This window comes from Lissotriton vulgaris, chromosome 5 (genome assembly GCF_964263255.1).
Source record: "Lissotriton vulgaris chromosome 5, aLisVul1.2, whole genome shotgun sequence".
Taxonomy (NCBI): Eukaryota; Metazoa; Chordata; class Amphibia; order Caudata; family Salamandridae; genus Lissotriton; species Lissotriton vulgaris.
In genome coordinates, this window is record NC_141693.1 from 1,545,020,989 (window position 1) to 1,545,047,263 (window position 26,275).

At 44.1% G+C, this 26,275-nt stretch overlaps 18 non-coding genes across 18 annotated transcripts; all 18 read right to left on the reverse strand.

Annotated features, from left to right (window-relative positions):
• Positions 1-589: 589 nt before the first annotated feature.
• On the reverse strand, positions 590-662 carry TRNAR-UCG (transfer RNA arginine (anticodon UCG)). The gene has a single exon. It is a non-coding gene; the product is annotated as a tRNA-Arg (tRNA).
• A 644-nt stretch (positions 663-1,306) lies between these two features.
• TRNAR-CCU (transfer RNA arginine (anticodon CCU)) lies at positions 1,307-1,379 on the reverse strand. The gene has a single exon. It is a non-coding gene; the product is annotated as a tRNA-Arg (tRNA).
• Positions 1,380-2,182: 803 nt separating this feature from the next.
• On the reverse strand, positions 2,183-2,255 carry TRNAR-UCG (transfer RNA arginine (anticodon UCG)). Its single transcript has one exon. It is a non-coding gene; the product is annotated as a tRNA-Arg (tRNA).
• A 644-nt stretch (positions 2,256-2,899) lies between these two features.
• Positions 2,900-2,972, reverse strand: TRNAR-CCU (transfer RNA arginine (anticodon CCU)). The gene has a single exon. It is a non-coding gene; the product is annotated as a tRNA-Arg (tRNA).
• Positions 2,973-3,776: 804 nt separating this feature from the next.
• Positions 3,777-3,849, reverse strand: TRNAR-UCG (transfer RNA arginine (anticodon UCG)). The gene has a single exon. It is a non-coding gene; the product is annotated as a tRNA-Arg (tRNA).
• Positions 3,850-5,293: 1,444 nt separating this feature from the next.
• Positions 5,294-5,366, reverse strand: TRNAR-UCG (transfer RNA arginine (anticodon UCG)). Its single transcript has one exon. It is a non-coding gene; the product is annotated as a tRNA-Arg (tRNA).
• A 645-nt stretch (positions 5,367-6,011) lies between these two features.
• Positions 6,012-6,084, reverse strand: TRNAR-CCU (transfer RNA arginine (anticodon CCU)). Its single transcript has one exon. It is a non-coding gene; the product is annotated as a tRNA-Arg (tRNA).
• An 804-nt stretch (positions 6,085-6,888) lies between these two features.
• TRNAR-UCG (transfer RNA arginine (anticodon UCG)) lies at positions 6,889-6,961 on the reverse strand. The gene has a single exon. It is a non-coding gene; the product is annotated as a tRNA-Arg (tRNA).
• A 644-nt stretch (positions 6,962-7,605) lies between these two features.
• Positions 7,606-7,678, reverse strand: TRNAR-CCU (transfer RNA arginine (anticodon CCU)). Its single transcript has one exon. It is a non-coding gene; the product is annotated as a tRNA-Arg (tRNA).
• An 804-nt stretch (positions 7,679-8,482) lies between these two features.
• TRNAR-UCG (transfer RNA arginine (anticodon UCG)) lies at positions 8,483-8,555 on the reverse strand. The gene has a single exon. It is a non-coding gene; the product is annotated as a tRNA-Arg (tRNA).
• A 644-nt stretch (positions 8,556-9,199) lies between these two features.
• Positions 9,200-9,272, reverse strand: TRNAR-CCU (transfer RNA arginine (anticodon CCU)). Its single transcript has one exon. It is a non-coding gene; the product is annotated as a tRNA-Arg (tRNA).
• Positions 9,273-10,076: 804 nt separating this feature from the next.
• TRNAR-UCG (transfer RNA arginine (anticodon UCG)) lies at positions 10,077-10,149 on the reverse strand. Its single transcript has one exon. It is a non-coding gene; the product is annotated as a tRNA-Arg (tRNA).
• Positions 10,150-10,793: 644 nt separating this feature from the next.
• On the reverse strand, positions 10,794-10,866 carry TRNAR-CCU (transfer RNA arginine (anticodon CCU)). Its single transcript has one exon. It is a non-coding gene; the product is annotated as a tRNA-Arg (tRNA).
• Positions 10,867-11,670: 804 nt separating this feature from the next.
• On the reverse strand, positions 11,671-11,743 carry TRNAR-UCG (transfer RNA arginine (anticodon UCG)). Its single transcript has one exon. It is a non-coding gene; the product is annotated as a tRNA-Arg (tRNA).
• A 645-nt stretch (positions 11,744-12,388) lies between these two features.
• On the reverse strand, positions 12,389-12,461 carry TRNAR-CCU (transfer RNA arginine (anticodon CCU)). The gene has a single exon. It is a non-coding gene; the product is annotated as a tRNA-Arg (tRNA).
• Positions 12,462-13,264: 803 nt separating this feature from the next.
• TRNAR-UCG (transfer RNA arginine (anticodon UCG)) lies at positions 13,265-13,337 on the reverse strand. Its single transcript has one exon. It is a non-coding gene; the product is annotated as a tRNA-Arg (tRNA).
• Positions 13,338-13,980: 643 nt separating this feature from the next.
• On the reverse strand, positions 13,981-14,053 carry TRNAR-CCU (transfer RNA arginine (anticodon CCU)). The gene has a single exon. It is a non-coding gene; the product is annotated as a tRNA-Arg (tRNA).
• An 803-nt stretch (positions 14,054-14,856) lies between these two features.
• On the reverse strand, positions 14,857-14,929 carry TRNAR-UCG (transfer RNA arginine (anticodon UCG)). The gene has a single exon. It is a non-coding gene; the product is annotated as a tRNA-Arg (tRNA).
• Between the last annotated feature and the right edge of the window lie 11,346 nt (positions 14,930-26,275).

Consider the following 26,275-nt stretch of genomic DNA (forward strand, 5'->3'; position numbering starts at 1 on the left):
CAACACTTCTTCTTTCCTGGATGCTTTTCTCAATAAACTGGGCTTTGACAGTGGTATCAAGCCGTCCTTGTCTTCAGCAGGACACAGAAACAGGCACCAAGTCTCCTAACCAAGTTCAACCACACTCTGCAACTTAATAGACCAATGCTTCACAAATTAGCCAACTGTGTCATCAGCAAAGGCAGCCAATGTGCCAATCCTTTATAATTCTTCTGTAGTACTTTTCTTTCTCGTAGGCAAAATTAGCACTTTAACTGCACAAATCATACAGATTTTTAAACTTGAAGCACTCCATGAACACATACTTACACACCTTGCATTTCATCTACACACCCTTAAGCTAAAAACCCATTCTGTCAAGTCAAAATTCTGCAACCCTATTACATATTCTGTGCGTGTACATAGAAGCACTTCTTAATGCCACTAACATGAACAAGATTTTAGGCTGAAGATGCAATCTAAATGACTGTGCAGTATGTACTCCACTTCATGAATAATTAGGAATGAGAACATGATGGCTATAAGAGTATTGGAAGAGCCTGCTTCCATTCTGAATGGAAATCTGAGTTGTGTGACCATTGGCAAAAACCGACCACGAAGGGACTCAAACCCTCAATCTTCTGATCCGAAGTCAGATGCCTTATCCATTAGGCCACGCGGTCATATGCCCTGCTGTGCTCTTTTTTATAATGTAGGTGGTATGCAAGGATGGGAAATATGATATTGATAGTTATTTAGGTTTACATCCCATTGTGTGTTTTCAGCTCCTTTCAATTAAAGCACTCTTTTGGAATCTATATAATGAAAATGTCACCAGTACGATAAGCTTTTGTTTTCTTTTTTGCATTTAAACCTCTTTCTTCATGAGAATAAAGCTCAGTTGTATGCTTTACATAGCTCTGGATATTTCTAGAGGTGGAGAGAAACTGTTTTGACAGTAGTAAAAACTGCTCCTTTCTGGATATGCCAATTTACACACGCTCAAAGGTTGTATACGTTTCATGAATCCTGACTTGCCCTATTCAAGTAGCTGAAAGCCTGTCACCACCTCTAGAAACAACAGTTACACCAATCCAATTCAAATAATTTTTTCCAAAGGAATATCTTCTCCCGGGTCAAAGTTGCATCTGACAAAGATAGGTGTTTAAAAATCTACTTTGTAGTTTCAGAACACCAACATGACTCTGAAGAGTACAGAAGTAAAATTTTACCATTTCAAAGTTCCTAATACCACATAAGCTTCTGAGCGGAAGCATGTAATAAATATATCAATTTTTCTGGAAAAGTAAGAGTGGATATTGGTTTTCACCTCAAATGGGACTCGAACCCACAATCCCTGGCTTAGGAGGCCAGTGCCTTATCCATTAGGCCACTGAGGCACAGATAAACACTTGCAGTCTAGAGGCATTATTTAAATGTATTCAATCGTCAAACACTGGTGTCTGCACACAGGACATTTCTCAGTTCTCTCCATAAGTACACTTCCCATTTTCATCCTCTTCCATCCCCGACTTTAACACTCTGTTCTGTGCTATAATGGACTCTCTGCATTTCGAGCAAGTGGAGAGAAATTGGAGGAGAACCACTCTCGACTCAACACTTCTTCTTTCCTGGATGCTTTTCTCAATAAACTGGGCTTTGACAGTGGTATCAAGCCGTCCTTGTCTTCAGCAGGACACAGAAACAGGCACCAAGTCTCCTAACCAAGTTCAACCACACTCTGCAACTTAATAGACCAATGCTTCACAAATTAGCCAACTGTGTCATCAGCAAAGGCAGCCAATGTGCCAATCCTTTATAATTCTTCTGTAGTAATTGTATTTCTCGTAGGCAAAATTAGCACTTTAACTGCACAAATCGTACAGATTTTACACTTGAAGCACTCCATGAACACATACTTACACACCTTGCATTTCATCTACACACCCTTAAGCTAAAAACCCATTCTGTCAAGTCAAAATTCTGCAACCCTATTACATATTCCGTGCGTGTACATAGAAGCACTTCTTAATGCCACTAACATGAACAAGATTTTAGGCTGAAGATGCAATCTAAATGACTGTGCAGTATGTACTCCACTTCATGAATAATTAGGAATGAGAACATGATGGCTATAAGAGTATTGGAAGAGCCTGCTTCCATTCTGAATGGAAATCTGAGATGTGTGACCATTGGCAAAAACTGACCACGAAGGGACTTGAACCCTCAATCTTCTGATCCGAAGTCAGACACCTTATCCATTAGGCCACGCGGTCATATATCCTGCTGTGCTTATTTTTATAATGTAGGTGGTATACAAGTATGGGAAATATGATATTGATAGTTATTTAGGTTTACATCCCATTGTGTTTTTTCAGCTCCTTTCAATTAAAGCTCTCTTTTGGAATCTATATAATGAGAATGTCACCAGTACGATAAGCTTTTGTTTTCTTTTTTGCATTTAAACCTCTTTCTTCATGAGATTAAAGCTCAGTTGTATGCTTTACATAGCTCTGGATATTTCCAGAAGTGGAGAGAAACTGTTTTGACAGTAGTACAAACTGCTCCTTTCTGGATATGCCAATTTACACACGCTCAAAGGTTGTATACGTTTCATGAATCCTGCCTTGCCCTATTCAAGTAGCTGAAAGCCTGTCACCACCTCTAGAAACAACAGTTACACCAATCCAATTCAAATCATTTTTTCCAAAGGAATATCTTCTGCCGGGTCAAAGTTGCATCTGACAAAGATAGGTGTTTAAAAATCTACTTTGTAGTTTCAGAACACCAACATGAGTCCGGAGAGTACAGAAGTAAAATGGTACCATTTCAAAGTTCCTAATACCTCATAAGCTTCTGAGCGGAAGCATGTAATAAATATATAAATTTTTCAAGAAAAGTAATACTGGATATTGGTTTTCACCTCAGATGGGACTCGAACCCACAATCCCTGGCTTAGGAGGCCAGTGCCTTATCCATTAGGCCACTGAGGCACAGATGAACACTTGCAGTCTAGAGGCATTATTTAAATGTATTCAATCATCAAACACTGGTGTCTGCACACATGACATTTCTCAGTTCTCTCCATAAGTAAACTTCCCATTTTCATCCTCTTCCATCCCCGACTTTAACACTCTGTTCTGTGCTATAATGGAGGCTCTGCATTTCGCGCAAGTGGAGAGAAATTGGAGGAGAACCACTTTTGACTCAACACTTCTTCTTTCCTGGATGCTTTTCTCAATAAACTGGGCTTTGACAGTGGTATCAAGCCGTCCTTGTCTTCAGCAGGACACAGAAACAGACACCAAGTCTACTAACCAAGTTCAACCACACACTGCAACTTAATAGACCAATGCTTTCCAAATTAGCCAACTGTGTCATCAGCAAAGGCAGCCAATGTGCCAATCCTTTATAATTCTTCTGTAGTACTTTTCTTTCTCGTAGGCAAAATTAGCACTTTAACTGCACAAATCATACAGATTTTTACACTTGAAGCACTCCATGAACACATACTTACACACCTTGCATTTCATCTACACACCCTTAAGCTAAAAACCCATTCTGTCAAGTCAAAATTCTGCAACCCTATTACATATTCAGTGCGTGTACATAGAAGCACTTCTTAATGCCACTAACATGGACAAGATTTTAGGCTGAAGATGCAATCTAAATGACTGTGCAGTATGTACTCCACTTCATGAATAATTAGGAATGAGAACATGATGGCTATAAGAGTATTGGAAGAGCCTGCTTCCATTCTGAATGGAAAGCTGAGTTGTGTGACCATTGGCAAAAACCGACCACGAAGGGACTCGAACCCTCAATCTTCTGATCCGAAGTCAGACACCTTATCCATTAGGCCACGCGGTCATATGTCCTACTGTGCTTATTTTTATAATGTAGGTGGTATGCAAGGATGGGAAATATGATATTGATAGTTATTTAGGTTTACATCCCATTGTGTTTTTTCAGCTCCTTTCAATTAAAGCACTCTTTTGGAATCTATATAATGAGAATGTCACCAGTACGATAAGCTTTTGTTTTCTTTTTTGCATTTAAACCTCTTTCTTCATGAGATTAAAGCTCAGTTGTATGCTTTACATAGCTCTGGATTTTTCCAGAATGGTAGAGAAACTGTTTAGACAGTAGTACAAACTGCTCCTTTCTGGATATGCCAATTTACACACGCTCAAAGGTTGTATACGTTTCATGAATCCTGACTTGCCCTATTCAAGTAGCTGAAAGCCTGTCACCACCTCTAGAAACAACAGTTACACCAATCCAATTCAAATCATTTTTTCCAAAGGAATATCTTCTGCCGGGTCAAAAAGTAAAATGGTACCATTTCAAAGTTCCTAATACCACATAAGCTTCTGAGCAGAAGCATGTAATAAATATATCAATTTTTCTGGAAAAGTAAGAGTGTATATTGGTTTTCACCTCAGATGGGACTCAAACCCACAATCCCTGGCTTAGGAGGCCAGTGCCTCATCCATTAGGCCACTGAGGCACAGATAAACACTTGCAGTCTAGAGGCATTATTTAAATGTATTCAATCGTCAAACACTGGTGTCTGCACACAGGACATTTCTCAGTTCTCTCCATAAGTAAACTTCCCATTTTCATCCTCTTCCATCCCCGACTTTAACACTCTGTTCTGTGCTATAATGGACTCTCTGCATTTCGAGCAAGTGGAGAGAAATTGGAGGAGAACCCCTCTCGACTCAACACTTCTTCTTTCCTGAATGCTTTTCTCAATAAACTGGGCTTTGACAGTGGTATCAAGCCGTCCTTGTCTTCAGCAGGACACAGAAACAGGCACCAAGTCTCCTAACCAAGTTCAACCACACTCTGCAACTTAATAGACCAATGCTTTACAAATTAGCCAACTGTGTCATCAGCAAAGGCAGCCAATGTGCCAATCCTTTATAATTCTTCCGTAGTACTTTTCTTTCTCGTAGGCAAAATTAGCACTTTAACTGCACAAATCATACAGATTTTTACACTTGAAGCACTCCATGAACACATACTTACACACCTTGCATTTCATCTACACACCCTTAAGCTAAAAACCCATTCTGTCAAGTCAAAATTCTGCAACCCTATTACATATTCAGTGCGTGTACATAGAAGCACTTCTTAATGCCACTAACATGGACAAGATTTTAGGCTGAAGATGCAATCTAAATGACTGTGCAGTATGTACTCCACTTCATGAATAATTAGGAATGAGAACATGATGGCTATAAGAGTATTGGAAGAGCCTGCTTCCATTCTGAACGGAAAGCTGAGTTGTGTGTCCATTGGCAAAAACCGACCACGAAGGGACTCGAACCCTCAATCTTCTGATTCGAAGTCAGACACCTTATCCATTAGGCCACGCGGTCATATGTCCTGCTGTGCTTAATTTTATAATGTAGGTAGTATGCAAGGATGGGAAATATGATATGGATAGTTATTTAGGTTTACATCCCATTGTGTTTTTTCAGCTCCTTTCAATTAAAGCACTCTTTTGGAATCTATATAATGAGAATGTCACTAGTACGATAAGCTTTTGTTTTCTTTTTTGCATTTAAACCTCTTTCTTCATGAGATTAAAGCTCAGTTGTATGCTTTACATAGCTCTGGATATTTCCAGAAGTGGAGAGAAACTGTTTTGACAGTAGTACAAACTGCTCCTTTCTGGATATGCCAATTTACACACGCTCAAAGGTTGTATACGTTTCATGAATCCTGCCTTGCCCTATTCAAGTAGCTGAAAGCCTGTCACCACCTCTAGAAACAACAGTTACACCAATCCAATTCAAATCATTTTTTCCAAAGGAATATCTTCTGCCGGGTCAAAGTTGCATCTGACAAAGATAGGTGTTTAAAAATCTACTTTGTAGTTTCATAACACCAACATGACCCTGAAGAGTACAGAAGTAAAATGGTACCATTTCAAAGTTCCTAATACCTCATAAGCTTCTGAGCGGAAGCATGTTATAAATATATAAATTTTTCTGGAAAAGTAAGAGCGGATGTTTGGTTTTCACCTCAGATGGGACTCGAACCTACAATCCCTGGCTTAGGAGGCCAGTGCCTTATCCATTAGGCCACTGAGGCACAGATAAACACTTGCAGTCTAGAGGCATTATTTAAATGTATTCAATCGTCAAACACTGGTGTCTGCACACAGGACATTTCTCAGTTCTCTCCATAAGTAAACTTCCCATTTTCATCCTCTTCCATCCCCGACTTTAACACTCTGTTCTGTGCTATAATGGAGGCTCTGCATTTCGAGCAAGTGGAGAGAAATTGGAGGAAAACCACTTTCGACTCAACACTTCTTCTTTCCTGGATGCTTTTCTCAATAAACTGGGATTTGACAGCGGTATCAAGCCGTCCTTGTCTTCAGCAGGACACAGAAACAGGCACCAAGTCTCCTAACCAAGTTCAACCACACTCTGCAACTTAATAGACCAATGCTTTACAAATTAGCCAACTGTGTCATCAGCAAAGGCAGCCAATGTGCCAATCCTTTATAATTCTTCTGTAGTACTTTTCTTTCTCGTAGGCAAAATTAGCACTTTAACTGCACAAATCATACAGATTTTTACACTTGAAGCACTCCATGAACACATACTTACACACCTTGCATTTCATCTACACACCCTTAAGCTAAAAACCCATTCTGTCAAGTCAAAATTCTGCAACCCTATTACATATTCAGTGCGTGTACATAGAAGCACTTCTTAATGCCACTAACATGGACAAGATTTTAGGCTGAAGATGCAATCTAAATGACTGTGCAGTATGTACTCCACTTCATGAATAATTAGGAATGAGAACATGATGGCTATAAGAGTATTGGAAGAGCCTGCTTCCATTCTGAACGGAAAGCTGAGTTGTGTGTCCATTGGCAAAAACCGACCACGAAGGGACTCGAACCCTCAATCTTCTGATTCGAAGTCAGACACCTTATCCATTAGGCCACGCGGTCATATGTCCTGCTGTGCTTAATTTTATAATGTAGGTGGTATGCAAGGATGGTAAATATGATATTGATAGTTATTTAGGTTTACATCCCATTGTGTTTTTTCAGCTCCTTTCAATTAAAGCACTCTTTTGGAATCTATATAATGAGAATGTCACTAGTACGATAAGCTTTTGTTTTCTTTTTTGCATTTAAACCTCTTTCTTCATGAGATTAAAGCTCAGTTGTATGCTTTACATAGCTCTGGATATTTCCAGAAGTGGAGAGAAACTGTTTTGACAGTAGTACAAACTGCTCCTTTCTGGATATGCCAATTTACACACGCTCAAAGGTTGTATACGTTTCATGAATCCTGCCTTGCCCTATTCAAGTAGCTGAAAGCCTGTCACCACCTCTAGAAACAACAGTTACACCAATCCAATTCAAATCATTTTTTCCAAAGGAATATCTTCTGCTGGGTCAAAGTTGCATCTGACAAAGATAGGTGTTTAAAAATCTACTTTGTAGTTTCAGAACACCAACATGACTCTGAAGAGTACAGAAGTAAAATGGTACCATTTCAAAGTTCCTAATACCACATAAGCTTCTGAGCGGAAGCATGTAATAAATATATCAATTTTTCTGGAAAAGTAAGAGTGGATATTGGTTTTCACCTCAGATGGGACTCGAACCCACAATCCCTGGCTTAGGAGGCCAGTGCCTTATCCATTAGGCCACTGAGGCACAGATGAACACTTGCAGTCTAGAGGCATTATTTAAATGTATTCAACCGTCAAACACTGGTGTCTGCACACAGGACATTTCTCAGTTCTCTCCATAAGTAAACTTCCCATTTTCATCCTCTTCCATCCCCGACTTTAACACTCTGTTCTGTGCTATAATGGAGGCTCTGCATTTCGAGCAAGTGGAGAGAAATTGGAGGAGAACCACTTTCGACTCAACACTTCTTCTTTCCTGGATGCTTTTCTCAATAAACTGGGCTTTGACAGTGGTATCAAGCCGTCCTTGTCTTCAGCAGGACACAGAAAGAGGCACCAAGTCTCCTAACCAAGTTCAACCACACTCTGCAACTTAATAGACCAATGCTTTACAAATTAGCCAACTGTGTCATCAGCAAAGGCAGCCAATGTGCCAATCCTTTATAATTCTTCTGTAGTACTTTTCTTTCTCGTAGGCAAAATTAGCACTTTAACTGCACAAATCATACAGATTTTTAAACTTGAAGCACTCCATGAACACATACTTACACACCTTGCATTTCATCTACACACCCTTAAGCTAAAAACCCATTCTGTCAAGTCAAAATTCTGCAACCCTATTACATATTCCGTGCATGTACATAGAAGCACTTCTTAATGCCACTAACATGAACAAGATTTTAGGCTGAAGATGCAATCTAAATGACTGTGCAGTATGTACTCCACTTCATGAATAATTAGGAATGAGAACATGATGGCTATAAGAGTATTGGAAGAGCCTGCTTCCATTCTGAATGGAAATCTGAGTTGTGTGACCATTGGCAAAAACCGACCACGAAGGGACTCGAACCCTCAATCTTCTGATCCGAAGTCAGACGCCTTACCCATTAGGCCACGCGGTCATATGTCCTGCTGTGCTTATTTTTATAATGTAGGTGGTATGCAAGGATGGGAAATATGATATTGATAGTTATTTAGGTTTACATCCCATTGTGTGTTTTCAGCTCCTTTCAATTAAAGCACTCTTTTGGAATCTATATAATGAAAATGTCTCCAGTACGATAAGCTTTTGTTTTCTTTTTTGCATTTAAACCTCTTTCTTCATGAGAATAAAGCTCAGTTGTATGCTTTACATAGCTCTGGATATTTCTAGAGGTGGAGAGAAACTGTTTTGACAGTAGTAAAAACTGCTCCTTTCTGGATATGCCAATTTACACACGCTCAAAGGTTGTATACGTTTCATGAATCCTGACTTGCCCCATTCAAGTAGCTGAAAGCCTGTCACCACCTCTAGAAACAACAGTTACACCAATCCAATTCAAATAATTTTTTCCAAAGGAATATCTTCTGCCGGGTCAAAGTTGCATCTGACAAAGATAGGTGTTTAAAAATCTACTTTGTAGTTTCAGAACACCAACATGACTCTGAAGAGTACAGAAGTAAAATGGTACCATTTCAAAGTTCCTAATACCACATAAGCTTCTGAGCGGAAGCATGTAATAAACATATACATTTTTCTGGAAAAGTAAGAGTGGATATTGGTTTTCACCTCAGATGGGACTCGAACCCACAATCCCTGGCTTAGGAGGCCAGTGCCTTATCCATTAGGCCACTGAGGCACAGATAAACAGTTGCAGTCTAGAGGCATTATTTAAATGTATTCAATCGTCAAATAGTGGTGTCTGCACACAGGACATTTCTCAGTTCTCTCCATAAGTAAACTTCCCATTTTCATCCTCTTCCATCCCCGACTTTAACACTCTTTTCTGTGCTATAATGGAGGCTCTGCATTTCGCGCAAGTGGAGAGAAATTGGAGGAGAACCACTTTCGACTCAACACTTCTTCTTTCCTGGATGCTTTTCTCAATAAACTGGGCTTTGACAGTGGTATCAAGCCGTCCTTGTCTTCAGCAGGACACAGAAACAGGCACCAAGTCTCCTAACCAAGTTCAACCACACTCTGCAACTTAATAGACCAATGCTTCACAAATTAGCCAACTGTGTCATCAGCAAAGGCAGCCAATGTGCCAATCCTTTATAATTCTTCTGTAGTACTTCTCTTTCTCGTAGGCAAAATTAGCACTTTAACTGCACAAATCATACAGATTTTTACACTTGAAGCACTCCATGAACACATACTTACACACCTTGCATTTCATCTACACACCCTTAAGCTAAAAACCCATTCTGTCAAGTCAAAATTCTGCAACCCTATTACATATTCCGTGCGTGTACATAGAAGCACTTCTTAATGCCACTAACATGAACAAGATTTTAGGCTGAAGATGCAATCTAAATGACTGTGCAGTATGTACTCCACTTCATGAATAATTAGGAATGAGAACATGATGGCTATAAGAGTATTGGAAGAGCCTGCTTCCATTCTGAATGGAAATCTGAGTTGTGTGACCATTGGCAAAAACCGACCACGAAGGGACTCGAACCCTCAATCTTCTGATCCGAAGTCAGACGCCTTATCCATTAGGCCACGCGGTCATATGTCCTGCTGTGCTTATTTTTATAATGTAGGTGGTATGCAAGGATGGGAAATATGATATTGATAGTTATTTAGGTTTACATCCCATTGTGTGTTTTCAGCTCCTTTCAATGAAAGCACTCTTTTGGAATCTATATAATGAAAATGTCACCAGTACGATAAGCTTTTGTTTTCTTTTTTGCATTTAAACCTCTTTCTTCATGAGAATAAAGCTCAGTTGTATGCTTTACATAGCTCTGGATATTTCTAGAGGTGGAGAGAAACTGTTTTGACAGTAGTAAAAACTGCTCCTTTCTGGATATGCCAATTTACACACGCTCAAAGGTTGTATACGTTTCATGAATCCTGACTTGCCCTATTCAACTAGCTGAAAGCCTGTCACCACCTCTAGAAACAACAGTTACACCAATCCAATTCAAATAATTTTTTCCAAAGGAATATCTTCTCCCGGGTCAAAGTTGCATCTGACAAAGATAGGTGTTTAAAAATCTACTTTGTAGTTTCAGAACACCAACATAAGTCCGGAGAGTACAGAAGTAAAATGGTACCATTTCAAAGTTCCTGATACCTCATAAGCTTCTGAGGGGAAGCATGTAATAAATAAATAAATTTTTCTAGAAAAGTAATAGTGGATATTAGTTTTCACCTCAGATGGGACTCGAACCCACAATCCCTGGCTTAGGAGGCCAGTGCCTTATCCATTAGGCCACTGAGGCACAGATGAACACTTGCAGTCTAGAGGCATTATTTAAATGTATTCAACCGTCAAACACTGGTGTCTGCACACAGGACATTTCTCAGTTCTCTCCATAAGTAAACTTCCCATTTTCATCCTCTTCCATCCCCGACTTTAACACTCTGTTCTGTGCTATAATGGAGGCTCTGCATTTCGAGCAAGTGGAGAGAAATTGGAGGAGAACCACTTTCGACTCAACACTTCTTCTTTCCTGGATGCTTTTCTCAATAAACTGGGCTTTGACAGTGGTATCAAGCCGTCCTTGTCTTCAGCAGGACACAGAAAGAGGCACCAAGTCTCCTAACCAAGTTCAACCACACTCTGCAACTTAATAGACCAATGCTTTACAAATTAGCCAACTGTGTCATCAGCAAAGGCAGCCAATGTGCCAATCCTTTATAATTCTTCTGTAGTACTTTTCTTTCTCGTAGGCAAAATTAGCACTTTAACTGCACAAATCATACAGATTTTTAAACTTGAAGCACTCCATGAACACATACTTACACACCTTGCATTTCATCTACACACCCTTAAGCTAAAAACCCATTCTGTCAAGTCAAAATTCTGCAACCCTATTACATATTCAGTGCGTGTACATAGAAGCCCTTCTTAATGCCACTAACATGGACAAGATTTTAGGCTGAAGATGCAATCTAAATGACTGTGCAGTATGTACTCCACTTCATGAATAATTAGGAATGAGAACATGATGGCTATAAGAGTATTGGAAGAGCCTGCTTCCATTCTGAACGGAAAGCTGAGTTGTGTGTCCATTGGCAAAAACCGACCACGAAGGGACTCGAACCCTCAATCTTCTGATCCGAAGTCAGACACCTTATCCATCAGGCCACGCGGTCATATGTCCTGCTGTGCTTATTTTTATAATGTAGGTGGTATGCAAGGATGGGAAATATGATATTGATAGTTATTTAGGTTTACATTCCATTGTGTTTTTTCAGCTCCTTTCAATTAAAGCACTCTTTTGGAATCTATATAATGAGAATGTCACCAGTACGATAAGCTTTTGTTTTCTTTTTTTGCATTTAAACCTCTTTCTTCATGAGATTAAAGCTCAGTTGTATGCTTTACATAGCTCTGGATATTTCCAGAAGTGGAGAGAAACTGTTTTGACAGTAGTACAAACTGCTCCTTTCTGGATATGCCAATTTACACACGCTCAAAGGTTGTATACGTTTCATGAATCCTGCCTTGCCCTATTCAAGTAGCTGAAAGCCTTTCACCACCTCTAGAAACAACAGTTACACCAATCCAATTCAAATCATTTTTTCCAAAGGAATATCTTCTGCCGGGTCAAAGTTGCATCTGACAAAGATAGGTGTTTAAAAATCTACTTTGTAGTTTCAGAACACCAACATGAGTCCGGGGAGTACAGAAGTAAAATGGTACCATTTCAAAGTTCCTAATACCTCATAAGCTTCTGAGCGGAAGCATGTAATAAATATATAAATTTTTCAAGAAAAGTAACACTGGATATTGGTTTTCACCTCAGATGGGACTTGAACCCACAATCCCTGGCTTAGGAGGCCAGTGCCTTATCCATTAGGCCACTGAGGCACAGATAAGCAGTTGCAATCTAGAGGCATTATTTAAATGTATTCAATCGTCAAACAGTGGTGTCTGCACACAGGACATTTCTCAGTTCTCTCCATAAGTAAACTTCCCATTTTCATCCTCTTCCATCCCCGACTTTAACACTCTTTTCTGTGCTATAATGGAGGCTCTGCATTTCGCGCAAGTGGAGAGAAATTGGAGGAGAACCACTTTCGACTCAACACTTCTTCTTTCCTGGATGCTTTTCTCAATAAACTGGGCTTTGACAGTGGTATCAAGCCGTCCTTGTCTTCAGCAGGACACAGAAACAGGCACCAAGTCTCCTAACCAAGTTCAACCACACTCTGCAACTTAATAGACCAATGCTTCACAAATTAGCCAACTGTGTCATCAGCAAAGGCAGCCAATGTGCCAATCCTTTATAATTCTTCTGTAGTACTTCTCTTTCTCGTAGGCAAAATTAGCACGTTAACTGCACAAATCATACAGATTTTACACTTGAAGCACTCCATGAACACATACTTACACACCTTGCATTTCATCTACACACCCTTAAGCTAAAAACCCATTCTGTCAAGTCAAAATTCTGCAACCCTATTACATATTCCGTGCGTGTACATAGAAGCACTTCTTAATGCCACTAACATGAACAAGATTTTAGGCTGAAGATGCAATCTAAATGACTGTGCAGTATGTACTCCACTTCATGAATAATTAGGAATGAGAACATGATGGCTATAAGAGTATTGGAAGAGCCTGCTTCCATTCTGAATGGAAATCTGAGTTGTGTGACCATTGGCAAAAACTGACCACGAAGGGACTCGAACCCTCAATCTTCTGATCCGAAGTCAGACGCCTTATCCATTAGGCCACGCGGTCATATGTCCTGTGTGCTTATTTTTATAATGTAGGTGGTATGCAAGGATGGGAAATATGATATTGATAGTTATTTAGGTTTACATCCCATTGTGTCTTTTCAGCTCCTTTCAATTAAAGCACTCTTTTGGAATCTATATAATGAAAATGTCACCAGTACGATAAGCTTTTGTTTTCTTTTTTGCATTTAAACCTCTTTCTTCATGAGAATAAAGCTCAGTTGTATGCTTTACATAGCTCTGGATATTTCTAGAGGTGGAGAGAAACTGTTTTGACAGTAGTAAAAACTGCTCCTTTCTGGATATGCCAATTTACACATGCTCAAAGGTTGTATACGTTTCATGAATCCTGACTTGCCCTATTCAAGTAGCTGAAAGCCTGTCACCACCTCTAGAAACAACAGTTACACCAATCCAATTCAAATAATTTTTTCCAAAGGAATATCTTCTCCCGGGTCAAAGTTGCATCTGACAAAGATAGGTGTTTAAAAATCTACTTTGTAGTTTCAGAACACCAACATGACTCTGAAGAGTACAGAAGTAAAATGGTACCATTTCAAAGTTCCTAATACCACATAAGCTTCTGAGCGGAAGCATGTAATAAATATATCAATTTTTCTGGAAAAGTAAGAGTGGATATTGGTTTTCACCTCAGATGGGACTCGAACCCACAATCCCTGGCTTAGGAGGCCAGTGCCTTATCCATTAGGCCACTGAGGCACAGATAAACACTTGCAGTCTAGAGGCATTATTTAAATGTATTCAATCGTCAAACACTGGTGTCTGCACACAGGACATTTCTCAGTTCTCTCCATAAGTAAACTTCCCATTTTCATCCTCTTCCATCCCCGACTTTAACACTCTGTTCTGTGCTATAATGGAGGCTCTGCATTTCGAGCAAGTGGAGAGAAATTGGAGGAGAACCACTTTCGACTCAACACTTCTTCTTTCCTGGATGCTTTTCTCAATAAACTGGGCTTTGACAGTGGTATCAAGCCGTCCTTGTCTTCAGCAGGACACAGAAACAGGCACCAAGTCTCCTAACCAAGTTCAACCACACTCTGCAACTTAATAGACCAATGCTTCACAAATTAGCCAACTGTGTCATCAGCAAAGGCAGCCAATGTGCCAATCCTTTATAATTCTTCTGTAGTACTTCTCTTTCTCGTAGGCAAAATTAGCACTTTAACTGCACAAATCATACAGATTTTACACTTGAAGCACTCCATGAACACATACTTACACACCTTGCATTTCATCTACACACCCTCAAGCTAAAAACCCATTCTGTCAAGTCAAAATTCTGCAACCCTATTACATATTCCATGCGTGTACATAGAAGCACTTCTTAATGCCACTAACATGAACAAGATTTTAGGCTGAAGATGCAATCTAAATGACTGTGCAGTATGGACTCCACTTCATGAATAATTAGGAATGAGAACATGATGGCTATAAGAGTATTGGAAGAGCCTGCTTCCATTCTGAATGGAAATCTGAGATGTGTGACCATTGGCAAAAACTGACCACGAAGGGACTCGAACCCTCAATCTTCTGATCCGAAGTCAGACGCCTTATCCATTAGGCCACGCGGTCATATGTTCTGCTGTGCTTATTTTTATAATGTAGGTGGTATGCAAGGATGGGAAATATGATATTGATAGTTATTTAGGTTTACATCCCATTGTGTGTTTTCAGCTCCTTTCAATTAAAGCACTCTTTTGGAATCTATATAATGAAAATGTCACCAGTACGATAAGCTTTTGTTTTCTTTTTTGCATTTAAACCTCTTTTTTCATGAGAATAAAGCTCAGTTGTATGCTTTACATAGCTCTGGATATTTCTAGAGGTGGAGAGAAACTGTTTTGACAGTAGTAAAAACTGCTCCTTTCTGGATATGCCAATTTACACACGCTCAAAGGTTGTATACGTTTCATGAATCCTGACTTGCCCTATTCAAGTAGCTGAAAGCCTGTCACCACCTCTAGAAACAACAGTTACACCAATCCAATTCAAATAATTTTTTCCAAAGGAATATCTTCTCCCGGGTCAAAGTTGCATCTGACAAAGATAGGTGTTTAAAAATCTACTTTGTAGTTTCAGAACACCAACATGACTCTGAAGAGTACAGAAGTAAAATGGTACCATTTCAAAGTTCCTAATACCACATAAGCTTCTGAGCGGAAGCATGTAATAAATATATCAATTTTTCTGGAAAAGTAAGAGTGGATATTTGTAGGAGAGCAGGGTCTGCTATCCTATGGTCACCCCAAATTTTTGCTTTTTGCTTCACTGGTTTCTGACTTAATGTGGCTGTGGGCCTGCTAATCAGACCCACAGCCTGCTGTTCTCTCTCTAAATTGATGCCAATGCACTTTAGGTGTATTACGAATTGGAACTGGTTCACCTTATGAGCCCCTGTAATAGTGCACCCTAGGTGCCCAGGGCATAGGTGTATCCAAGGCCTACCAGGGGCTGCAGCACGTATTGTGCCACCCCTGGCCTGGCCTCCATCTGTGACACAACTGGCTGATCACTCAGCTGGGGTAAGTCGGTGTAACCACCTCTTACTTAGGTACAGTATGTCTGTGCCTAACCCTAAACTGGACACATATGTTCCTATCAGCCACTCCTATGGAAGGCCTCATCAATCCTGGAGGCAGAGTGCGTGGAAATATGTGAGATGGTGCTCTAGCATGAGCTGAGCCTGTCTGCAGCTGTCGGGAACCACTCCCTAAGCTGTTCCGGGATATTGCCATACCATATACTCTTAAGTGCATTATAATCCTCGCGGTTAAATGCTATCTTTGGTTTGGCTTTATCAAAACATGTCGAGTAAGGTGTCATACGAAATGGAATACTATCCCCTCGCCAGTTCTGGCGACGGGGATAGCATTCCACCCTCCTAGAGGGACACGACATGTGTGTAGCCTTAACCCCGGTTAAAGTTAAACAGAGCCTCAGCATCACAAAATGGATGCTGCCACCACAGACACAAGTCTGGCCTCCTGCTGCTGACCGAAACTCGGCAGATGGTGGCCTGGACAAAGGGTTTCCTGCCTTGGGAGGTGCGAGCACCACCCCAGACAGGATTTTGTGTATTGGGTAGGACAGGGCTGAATAGAATCAGACATGCCCGGGGCACACAAGGTGTCCCCGTGCATAGGCCAGCCCAAACCGGTTCTGGGGCCTTCCAGCCCCAGTCCTGGCGCGGAGCTGGACAAAGGAAAGGGGGTGTAACCGCCCCCCTTCCTGGTTCCTCCCAGAGGAGGGACCTAGTAGGTGATCCACCCCCTAGATTGGAATAAGAGGGGGAGCAGTGCCATTGCACAGCAGATCATCCCGAAATCAACTTAAAACTAAGAAGAAGACTGGACTTCGACATTCTGCTGCACAGAAGACTGAAGAAGAATCTCCCTTGTGGCCAAGGAGTGACCACCCTGTGAACACAGGTACCAACCAGCAACTCGACGTCTGCTTTGCCGCCGCCTCCCGCCGGAGCCCGAGCCCAGAGCCCGACAAGAACCAGATTCCCAGACCTCTCAGAGCCCGATCCACAGTCCCTGCAAAGAAGGGACCCGTGGAGGCACAGAGTGACGTGGGACCGGACCTCTTGAAAGACACCCGAAAAGCTGACTGCGCAGCTTCTGAGGCATCCTCGACGTTGTGCTTTGGGGATTGAGAACCCCCACCACCGAGCAGCCCTTGCACCGAAGATCAGCCCTCCAGCATCTCCACGATCTGCGTGGGGCCCTTTTGCATTGTGCCACTCGACGCGCCATCCCGGCCACTAGCCACGCGGCCAGCGGCCATCTTGGCGACGAACCCGAAGATTTAAACAGCAGGTCTGGTTGCTCCAGACCTACCCAAGCTCCTGTGAAAAGGAGCACCCGCTCTGACCTTGCTGGTCCGAGTGAACAGCATCTTTCAACTTCTGCGTGGCTTGCATTTGCCAAGGCCTGTTTGCTCCGATCAGGTCGCCGACACCGCCAACAGCGAGAAGCCTACGTGGGACAGCTCGTGACCGACTCCTGGACGTCCTCGACCCCGGGTATCCACGTGGCTGCAGAAAGAAGCTACCCGACAACGCCTGTTTGCACCCGACATCACCTGGTTCCAATCTGGTTCCACGGTAGTCACTGGCTAGTGACTTTGAACACTGTCCCCTCTGCTTTCAGGTCTTCAACTCTTCAGATCCACCCTCGGATCCACCGGAACTCTTCTCATCGAGCCGCCTGCAGCATCTTCAGCTCCAAGCACCATCGACCAGCGTGACGAAACCCGACACATCTTCGACCCTGTGCACCCGCTTCCTGTGGGTGAGGTAACTCAGCTCCGCCGGTGCTCCTGCACTGGTACACATCCCAAGGGCCTGTGTTTTAAGTTTCAGCTCCGTAGGTCACTCGGAAGGTTCCTAACTTTCTAACTTTGTGCTTTTTACGCACCATAGACTTTGTATTGTAAAGTGCGTGCACTTTGAACACTGCATCCGAGTCCCGTGGGCCTTTCCCGACTTAGTTATTTCCAGTCTCGAATAGCTCCAGCGATTCCCAAGGTCCTAGGCCTCTTCACTTTCCTCCTGGTATCTCTCATACCACTTATTTAGTATATGGTTTAGGTGGCCCCTAGGGCTCATCCATATTGTGCAACTTTTGTGTATTTTAAACTGTCTTGTGATTTAACGCTTGTGCTTCTGTGCTCATAAAGAGTCCAGGGGATTTTATAGTTAATAAATCAATATATATTTTCAATATATATCTGTGTGGTGTCCCTTTCATTTGGTATTCAAGGGGGTTGTGTATGGTATAACAGCTGGCTTCACATGCCTTTCAGAGTTTAGCCTAAGACTGCTTTGTCCACGTTACCACTAGGATAACTGGTCTACAAGGTTGAATTACAACCATCATCATAAGGGTTGCTTGGCATGGTACAAAGTGATCACTAGAATTAGTGAGCATTATATACCAGGCCAACTTCTCACATTGGTGGCAGCGGTGGGATCTGAGCTTGCTGTTGTTTTACCATTACAATCTTTGAGATTATCATCTGAAAGATCACACAGGTACCTGCTAGGTACATATAAAACAAGACTAGTATACTTAAGTTCTACTGAACTTAGTTGTTGTAGAGCAAAGGGAGTAGCACACCCTAGCTACAACTACTAGATAGGTTTAGTAGGTAAACACCAGTGTAGGTAGATTGCAACACATCCACCCACACTAGAGCAATGTCTGGAACAGAGGGGTCCAGTGGACTTACTCCTGTTGAGAGTGACCCTCCAAGGGCACCATCCCAGTTTGCTATTTTTCCCTTTAAGGAATTAAGACAGCTTTGTGTCTTAAGGGGTCTGAAGACAGGGCCTACCCCTACTACAGACCACCTAAGAGAGCTCTTGGATCAGTCTGAGGCTCTAAAGACCTCTAAAGCAAACCCCACAGGGAATGCTGAAGGAGGCCATCCTTCAGAGGATGACACTGTAGACACCCCTACCCCTATCATCCTAGAAGATGAGGAAGCCTCCACCACTGGAGCTCCTCAAGTAGATGTAGAGGAAGAAGAAGAAGAGGGGGAGGAGGTGGAGAGCAGTGAGTCAGATGATGACAGAGATAGTCAGGTGCTGGTCAGTAGACTGAACCAGGCTAACTTAAGTCAACTTGGGAATGAATCAGGTAACAACCCATTCAGACCCTCAGGTGGACTTAACCAGAGCCATAGGAGGAGAAGGCATCACTCAGGTGAATCCAACACCTCCCATGTCTCTAGAGGCTCTCATGGTCACTCCAGAAAGGAGATGACTAGCCCTCAGAGAAGGGAACATGAGGCCAAGATGAGAGAGGCTGAGCTTAGGATCCAGAGGCAAGAGTTAGAGGTTGCCCTGGCTAAGGAGAAACTTGCTAGAGCAAGACAGCCTAGAGAGAGTGGGGTAATAGAACCCACTGGTGGCAGCAATATCCACAAGGATAAAGACAGGTCTTTTGATAATAGAAACCTGAGTAAGATTGTGCCCCCCTACAAAGCTGGGGATGACATCCATAAATGGATTACTGCAATGGAGAGAGCCTGCAGAGTACAGCAGATCCCTCAGGAGCAGTGGGCAGCAATCTTGTGGCTCTCCTTTGAAGGTAGAGGCCGAGACAGACTCCTCACAGTTAGTGATGGGGATTCTAGAAACTACCTGGTCCTGAAGAGTGCTCTGATTGATGGGTTAGGCTTAACCACTGAACAGTACAGGTTAATGTTCAGAGATACCCAGAAGACACAGACTCAGGACTGGTCTGAATTTGTTGAGTGTGCCACTAAGGCTCTGGAGGGATGGTTGCTGGGAAGCAAGGTTACAGACTATGAAGGATTGTACAATTTGCTGATGAGAGAACAAATTTTAAATAATTGTCAGAACCAGCAGTTGCATCAACATTTGGTTGACTCAGATTTGACCTCTCCCCAAGAATTGGGAAAGAGGGCAGATAAATGGGTAAGAACCAGAGTTAAGCAAAAGAACCAGAACCAGAACCAGGGTGGTGACCAGAAGAAAACAGACCAGAAGGGTGGGGAGCAGAAAGCTAAAGACCAGAAGTCTTCAACAGGGCCCCAAACTGAGACAGAGGGTGGGTCCCAAACTTCCAAGAAGAAGAAGAAAGAAGGTCAGAAGAAACCCTGGTGTAAAACTTGTAAGAACACCTCTCACTGGACAAGTGAGTGTAAAAAGGGTGGAGCCCCCAGCACTGCAGCCCCTAAGGCACCTGCACCCACTAGTACAGTTAGCAGTGTTGGTCCTCAAGCCAAGGGTTTAGTGGGAATCACTTTGGGAACTGAAGGAGATTCTGACCTAGTCAGAACCCTTACACAGGCTGTTCTGGTTTGTGAAGGGGACATAGATTTGACCCCTGACATAAGTCCCAGTAACCTGGGCAAATACAGACAGACACCTTTGATTAACAACAAAGTGGCTCAAGCTTACAGGGACACATGTGCCAGTGTCACTATGGTGACACCTAACTTTGTGGACCCTGGACAGTACATGCCAGGCGATGATTACCTGGTGACCAATGCCAGCAATGTCACTACTACACATAGTGTGGCACTTGTTAACTTTTCCTGGGGAGGGGTAACTGGCCTAAAGAAGGTTGTGGTTAGTGCTGATCTCCCAGTAGAATGTTTGTTGGGCAATGACCTGGAGAACTCTCTATGGTCAGAAGTTGAGTACAGGACTCATGCAGAGATGTTAGGGATATCATCACATGTCCTTGCTGTGACCAGGTCACAGGCCAAAAAGTGCCTCTCTGAACCTCAGGTCTTGGATCCTGGAACAATGGACCAAGTACCTCCCAAGAAGAAGAACAGGAGGGTTAAGGCTGTGCCTTCCCAACTGCCTACAAGTGAGGATCAGGCTTCACAGGAAACTGATCTAGAGACCCCTGAAGGAACTGTCCCTGAAGAACTTGAACCTGATCAGGTTGAGTTTCTGGGGACAGGGGGACCTTCTAGGGCAGACTTGGGGCAGGCTCAGTTAACCTGTCCTTCTCTTGAACCCCTCAGACAGCAGGCTGCTGCTGAGGCTGCTGGGAATGCTCAAGGTGCCCATAAAGTATATTGGGACGATGGACTCCTTTATTCAGAGGCTAGAGACCCCAAGCCTGGTGCTACCAGGAGGTTGGTTATACCTCTGCAATTTAGGGGCTTCCTACTCACCTTGGCCCATGATATTCCTTTAGCAGGACACCTAGGCCAGAACAAGACTTGGGACAGGCTTGTCCCTCACTTTCACTGGCCTCACATGTCTGAAGACACCAAGGAGTTTTGTCGCTCCTGTGAAACCTGCCAAGCCAGTGGTAAAGCAGGTGGAACAACAAAGGCCCCCCTGATACCACTACCTGTGGTGGGGGTTCCCTTTGAGAGAGTGGGGATTGATATTGTTGGTCCAATGGATCCCCCTACAGCATCTGGGCACAGATTCATACTGGTGGTAGTGGATCATGCCACCAGGTACCCAGAGGCAATTCCCCTTAGGACCACAACAGCTCCTGTTGTGGCCAGGGCCTTACTTGGAGTTTTCTCCAGAGTGGGGTTTCCTAAGGAGGTAATATCAGATAGAGGTACCAACTTCATGTCTGGATATTTGACAGCTATGTGGAAGGAATGTGGTGTAAACTACAAGTTCACCACTCCTTATCACCCACAATGCAATGGGCTTGTTGAGAGATTTAACAAGACCCTAAAGGGCATGATTAAAGGATTACCTGAAAAGCTCAGGCGAAGATGGGACATCCTTCTGCCCTGCCTTTTGTTCGCTTACAGAGAGGTCCCTCAAAAGGGGGTTGGATTCAGCCCCTTTGAATTGTTGTTTGGGCACCCTGTAAGAGGACCCCTGTGTCTTGTGAAGGAAGGATGGGAGTTACCTCTCAAAAAGCCTAAACAGGACATAGTGGACTATGTACTTGGTCTCCGCTCCAGGATGGCAGAGTACATGGAAAAGGCATCCAAAAACCTTGAGGCTAGCCAAGAATTACAAAAAGCTTGGCATGACCAAAAGGCTGTCCTTGTTGAATTTCAGCCTGGACAGAAGGTATGGGTGTTGGAGCCAGTGGCCCCAGCAGCACTCCAAGACAAATGGTCTGGACCCCATACAATTCTGGAAAAGAAGGGAGAGGTTACCTACTTGGTGGACCTAGGAACTCCCAGGAGCCCCCACAGGGTGCTCCATGTGAACAGATTGAAGGCATATGTCAGCAGGGCAGACATGGGCTTGCTCATGGCTACAGATGAGGGACAGGAGGAAGAGAGTGACCCTCTCCCAGACCTGCTCACTCAGAACCCTGAGGATGGCTCAGTTGATGGTGTGGCCTTAGGTGGCAGCCTCACTGAACATCAGCAACATGACTGCAGACAAGTTCTACAGGCATACAGGCATATGTTCTCCTTGACCCCCAGTCAGACTAACTGGTGTACCCATGTGGTGGACACTGGTGACAGTCTTCCTGTAAAGAGCAAGATTTACAGGCAACCTGACCACGTCAGGGACTGTATAAAGACTGAGGTGCAAAAGATGCTGGAATTAGGTGTCATTGAGCCTTCAGAGAGCCCCTGGGCTAGCCCAGTGGTTCTGGTCCCCAAACCTCACACCAAAGATGGCAAGAGAGAGATGAGGTTCTGTGTGGATTACAGAGGACTCAATGCTGTCACCAGGACAGATGCACACCCTATTCCAAGGGCAGATGAGCTCATTGACAAGTTGGCTTCTGCCAAATATTTGAGCACATTTGACTTAACAGCTGGCTACTGGCAAATCAGGTTAGCTGAGGAGTCTAAAGCCAAGACAGCATTTTCTACCCCTAGTGGGCATTATCAGTTTGTGGTGATGCCCTTTGGTTTGAAAAATGCACCTGCCACCTTCCAAAGGTTGGTGAACCAAGTCCTCACTGGGTTGGATGACTTTTGTGCAGCTTATCTGGACGATATTGCTGTCTTTAGCTCCACCTGGGAGGATCACCTGATCCACCTGAAGGAAGTGCTTGAGGCTCTGCAGAAGGCAGGCCTCACTATCAAGGCAACAAAGTGCCAGATAGGGCAGAGCAAGGTTGTATACCTGGGCCACCTTGTAGGTGGAGGCCAAGTTCAACCACTGGAGAGTAAGATCCAGACCATCAAGGACTGGTCCCCTCCAACTACCCAGACTCAGGTCAGAGCTTTCTTGGGCCTGACTGGGTACTACAGGAAGTTTGTTAAGAACTATGGGTCCATTGTGACTCCCCTTAATGATCTGACATCCAAGAAGATGCCCAAAAAGGTTCAGTGGACAGAAATCTGTCAAAAGGCATTTGATGACCTGAAGAAGGCCATGTGCTCTGCACCTATCCTGAAGAGTCCTGACTACTCAAGAGAGTTCATTGTCCAAACAGATGCTTCTGAGTTGGGAGTGGGAGCAGTGCTTTCACAGCTTAATGTAGATGGCCAGGACCAGCCCATTGCTTTCATTAGCAGAAGGCTGACCCCCAGAGAGAAACGTTGGTCAGCTATAGAGAGGGAGGCCTTTGCTGTGGTGTGGGCCCTGAAGAAGCTGAGACCATACTTATTTGGCACTCACTTCAAGATTCAGACCGACCATAAGCCCCTCCTATGGCTTAATCAGAGGAAGGGTGAAAACCCCAAACTACTCAGGTGGTCCATTTCCCTACAGGGGATGGACTTTACAGTGGAGCACCGCCCAGGGACTGACCATGGCAACGCAGATGGTCTCTCCAGGTACTTCCACTTAGAACATGAAGACACAACTGGTCAAGGTTAGTCTAATGTCCCTGCGTTTGGGGGGGGGTTATGTAGGAGAGCAGGGTCTGCTATCCTATGGTCACCCCAAATTTTTGCTTTTTGCTTCACTGGTTTCTGACTTAATGTGGCTGTGGGCCTGCTAATCAGACCCACAGCCTGCTGTTCTCTCTCTAAATTGATGCCAATGCACTTTAGGTGTATTACGAATTGGAACTGGTTCACCTTATGAGCCCCTGTAATAGTGCACCCTAGGTGCCCAGGGCATAGGTGTATCCAAGGCCTACCAGGGGCTGCAGCACGTATTGTGCCACCCCTGGCCTGGCCTCCATCTGTGACACAACTGGCTGATCACTCAGCTGGGGTAAGTCGGTGTAACCACCTCTTACTTAGGTACAGTATGTCTGTGCCTAACCCTAAACTGGACACATATGTTCCTATCAGCCACTCCTATGGAAGGCCTCATCAATCCTGGAGGCAGAGTGCGTGGAAATATGTGAGATGGTGCTCTAGCATGAGCTGAGCCTGTCTGCAGCTGTCGGGAACCACTCCCTAAGCTGTTCCGGGATATTGCCATACCATATACTCTTAAGTGCATTATAATCCTCGCGGTTAAATGCTATCTTTGGTTTGGCTTTATCAAAACATGTCGAGTAAGGTGTCATACGAAATGGAATACTATCCCCTCGCCAGTTCTGGCGACGGGGATAGCATTCCACCCTCCTAGAGGGACACGACATGTGTGTAGCCTTAACCCCGGTTAAAGTTAAACAGAGCCTCAGCATCACAAAATGGATGCTGCCACCACAGACACAAGTCTGGCCTCCTGCTGCTGACCGAAACTCGGCAGATGGTGGCCTGGACAAAGGGTTTCCTGCCTTGGGAGGTGCGAGCACCACCCCAGACAGGATTTTGTGTATTGGGTAGGACAGGGCTGAATAGAATCAGACATGCCCGGGGCACACAAGGTGTCCCCGTGCATAGGCCAGCCCAAACCGGTTCTGGGGCCTTCCAGCCCCAGTCCTGGCGCGGAGCTGGACAAAGGAAAGGGGGTGTAACCGCCCCCCTTCCTGGTTCCTCCCAGAGGAGGGACCTAGTAGGTGATCCACCCCCTAGATTGGAATAAGAGGGGGAGCAGTGCCATTGCACAGCAGATCATCCCGAAATCAACTTAAAACTAAGAAGAAGACTGGACTTCGACATTCTGCTGCACAGAAGACTGAAGAAGAATCTCCCTTGTGGCCAAGGAGTGACCACCCTGTGAACACAGGTACCAACCAGCAACTCGACGTCTGCTTTGCCGCCGCCTCCCGCCGGAGCCCGAGCCCAGAGCCCGACAAGAACCAGATTCCCAGACCTCTCAGAGCCCGATCCACAGTCCCTGCAAAGAAGGGACCCGTGGAGGCACAGAGTGACGTGGGACCGGACCTCTTGAAAGACACCCGAAAAGCTGACTGCGCAGCTTCTGAGGCATCCTCGACGTTGTGCTTTGGGGATTGAGAACCCCCACCACCGAGCAGCCCTTGCACCGAAGATCAGCCCTCCAGCATCTCCACGATCTGCGTGGGGCCCTTTTGCATTGTGCCACTCGACGCGCCATCCCGGCCACTAGCCACGCGGCCAGCGGCCATCTTGGCGACGAACCCGAAGATTTAAACAGCAGGTCTGGTTGCTCCAGACCTACCCAAGCTCCTGTGAAAAGGAGCACCCGCTCTGACCTTGCTGGTCCGAGTGAACAGCATCTTTCAACTTCTGCGTGGCTTGCATTTGCCAAGGCCTGTTTGCTCCGATCAGGTCGCCGACACCGCCAACAGCGAGAAGCCTACGTGGGACAGCTCGTGACCGACTCCTGGACGTCCTCGACCCCGGGTATCCACGTGGCTGCAGAAAGAAGCTACCCGACAACGCCTGTTTGCACCCGACATCACCTGGTTCCAATCTGGTTCCACGGTAGTCACTGGCTAGTGACTTTGAACACTGTCCCCTCTGCTTTCAGGTCTTCAACTCTTCAGATCCACCCTCGGATCCACCGGAACTCTTCTCATCGAGCCGCCTGCAGCATCTTCAGCTCCAAGCACCATCGACCAGCGTGACGAAACCCGACACATCTTCGACCCTGTGCACCCGCTTCCTGTGGGTGAGGTAACTCAGCTCCGCCGGTGCTCCTGCACTGGTACACATCCCAAGGGCCTGTGTTTTAAGTTTCAGCTCCGTAGGTCACTCGGAAGGTTCCTAACTTTCTAACTTTGTGCTTTTTACGCACCATAGACTTTGTATTGTAAAGTGCGTGCACTTTGAACACTGCATCCGAGTCCCGTGGGCCTTTCCCGACTTAGTTATTTCCAGTCTCGAATAGCTCCAGCGATTCCCAAGGTCCTAGGCCTCTTCACTTTCCTCCTGGTATCTCTCATACCACTTATTTAGTATATGGTTTAGGTGGCCCCTAGGGCTCATCCATATTGTGCAACTTTTGTGTATTTTAAACTGTCTTGTGATTTAACGCTTGTGCTTCTGTGCTCATAAAGAGTCCAGGGGATTTTATAGTTAATAAATCAATATATATTTTCAATATATATCTGTGTGGTGTCCCTTTCATTTGGTATTCAAGGGGGTTGTGTATGGTATAACAGCTGGCTTCACATGCCTTTCAGAGTTTAGCCTAAGACTGCTTTGTCCACGTTA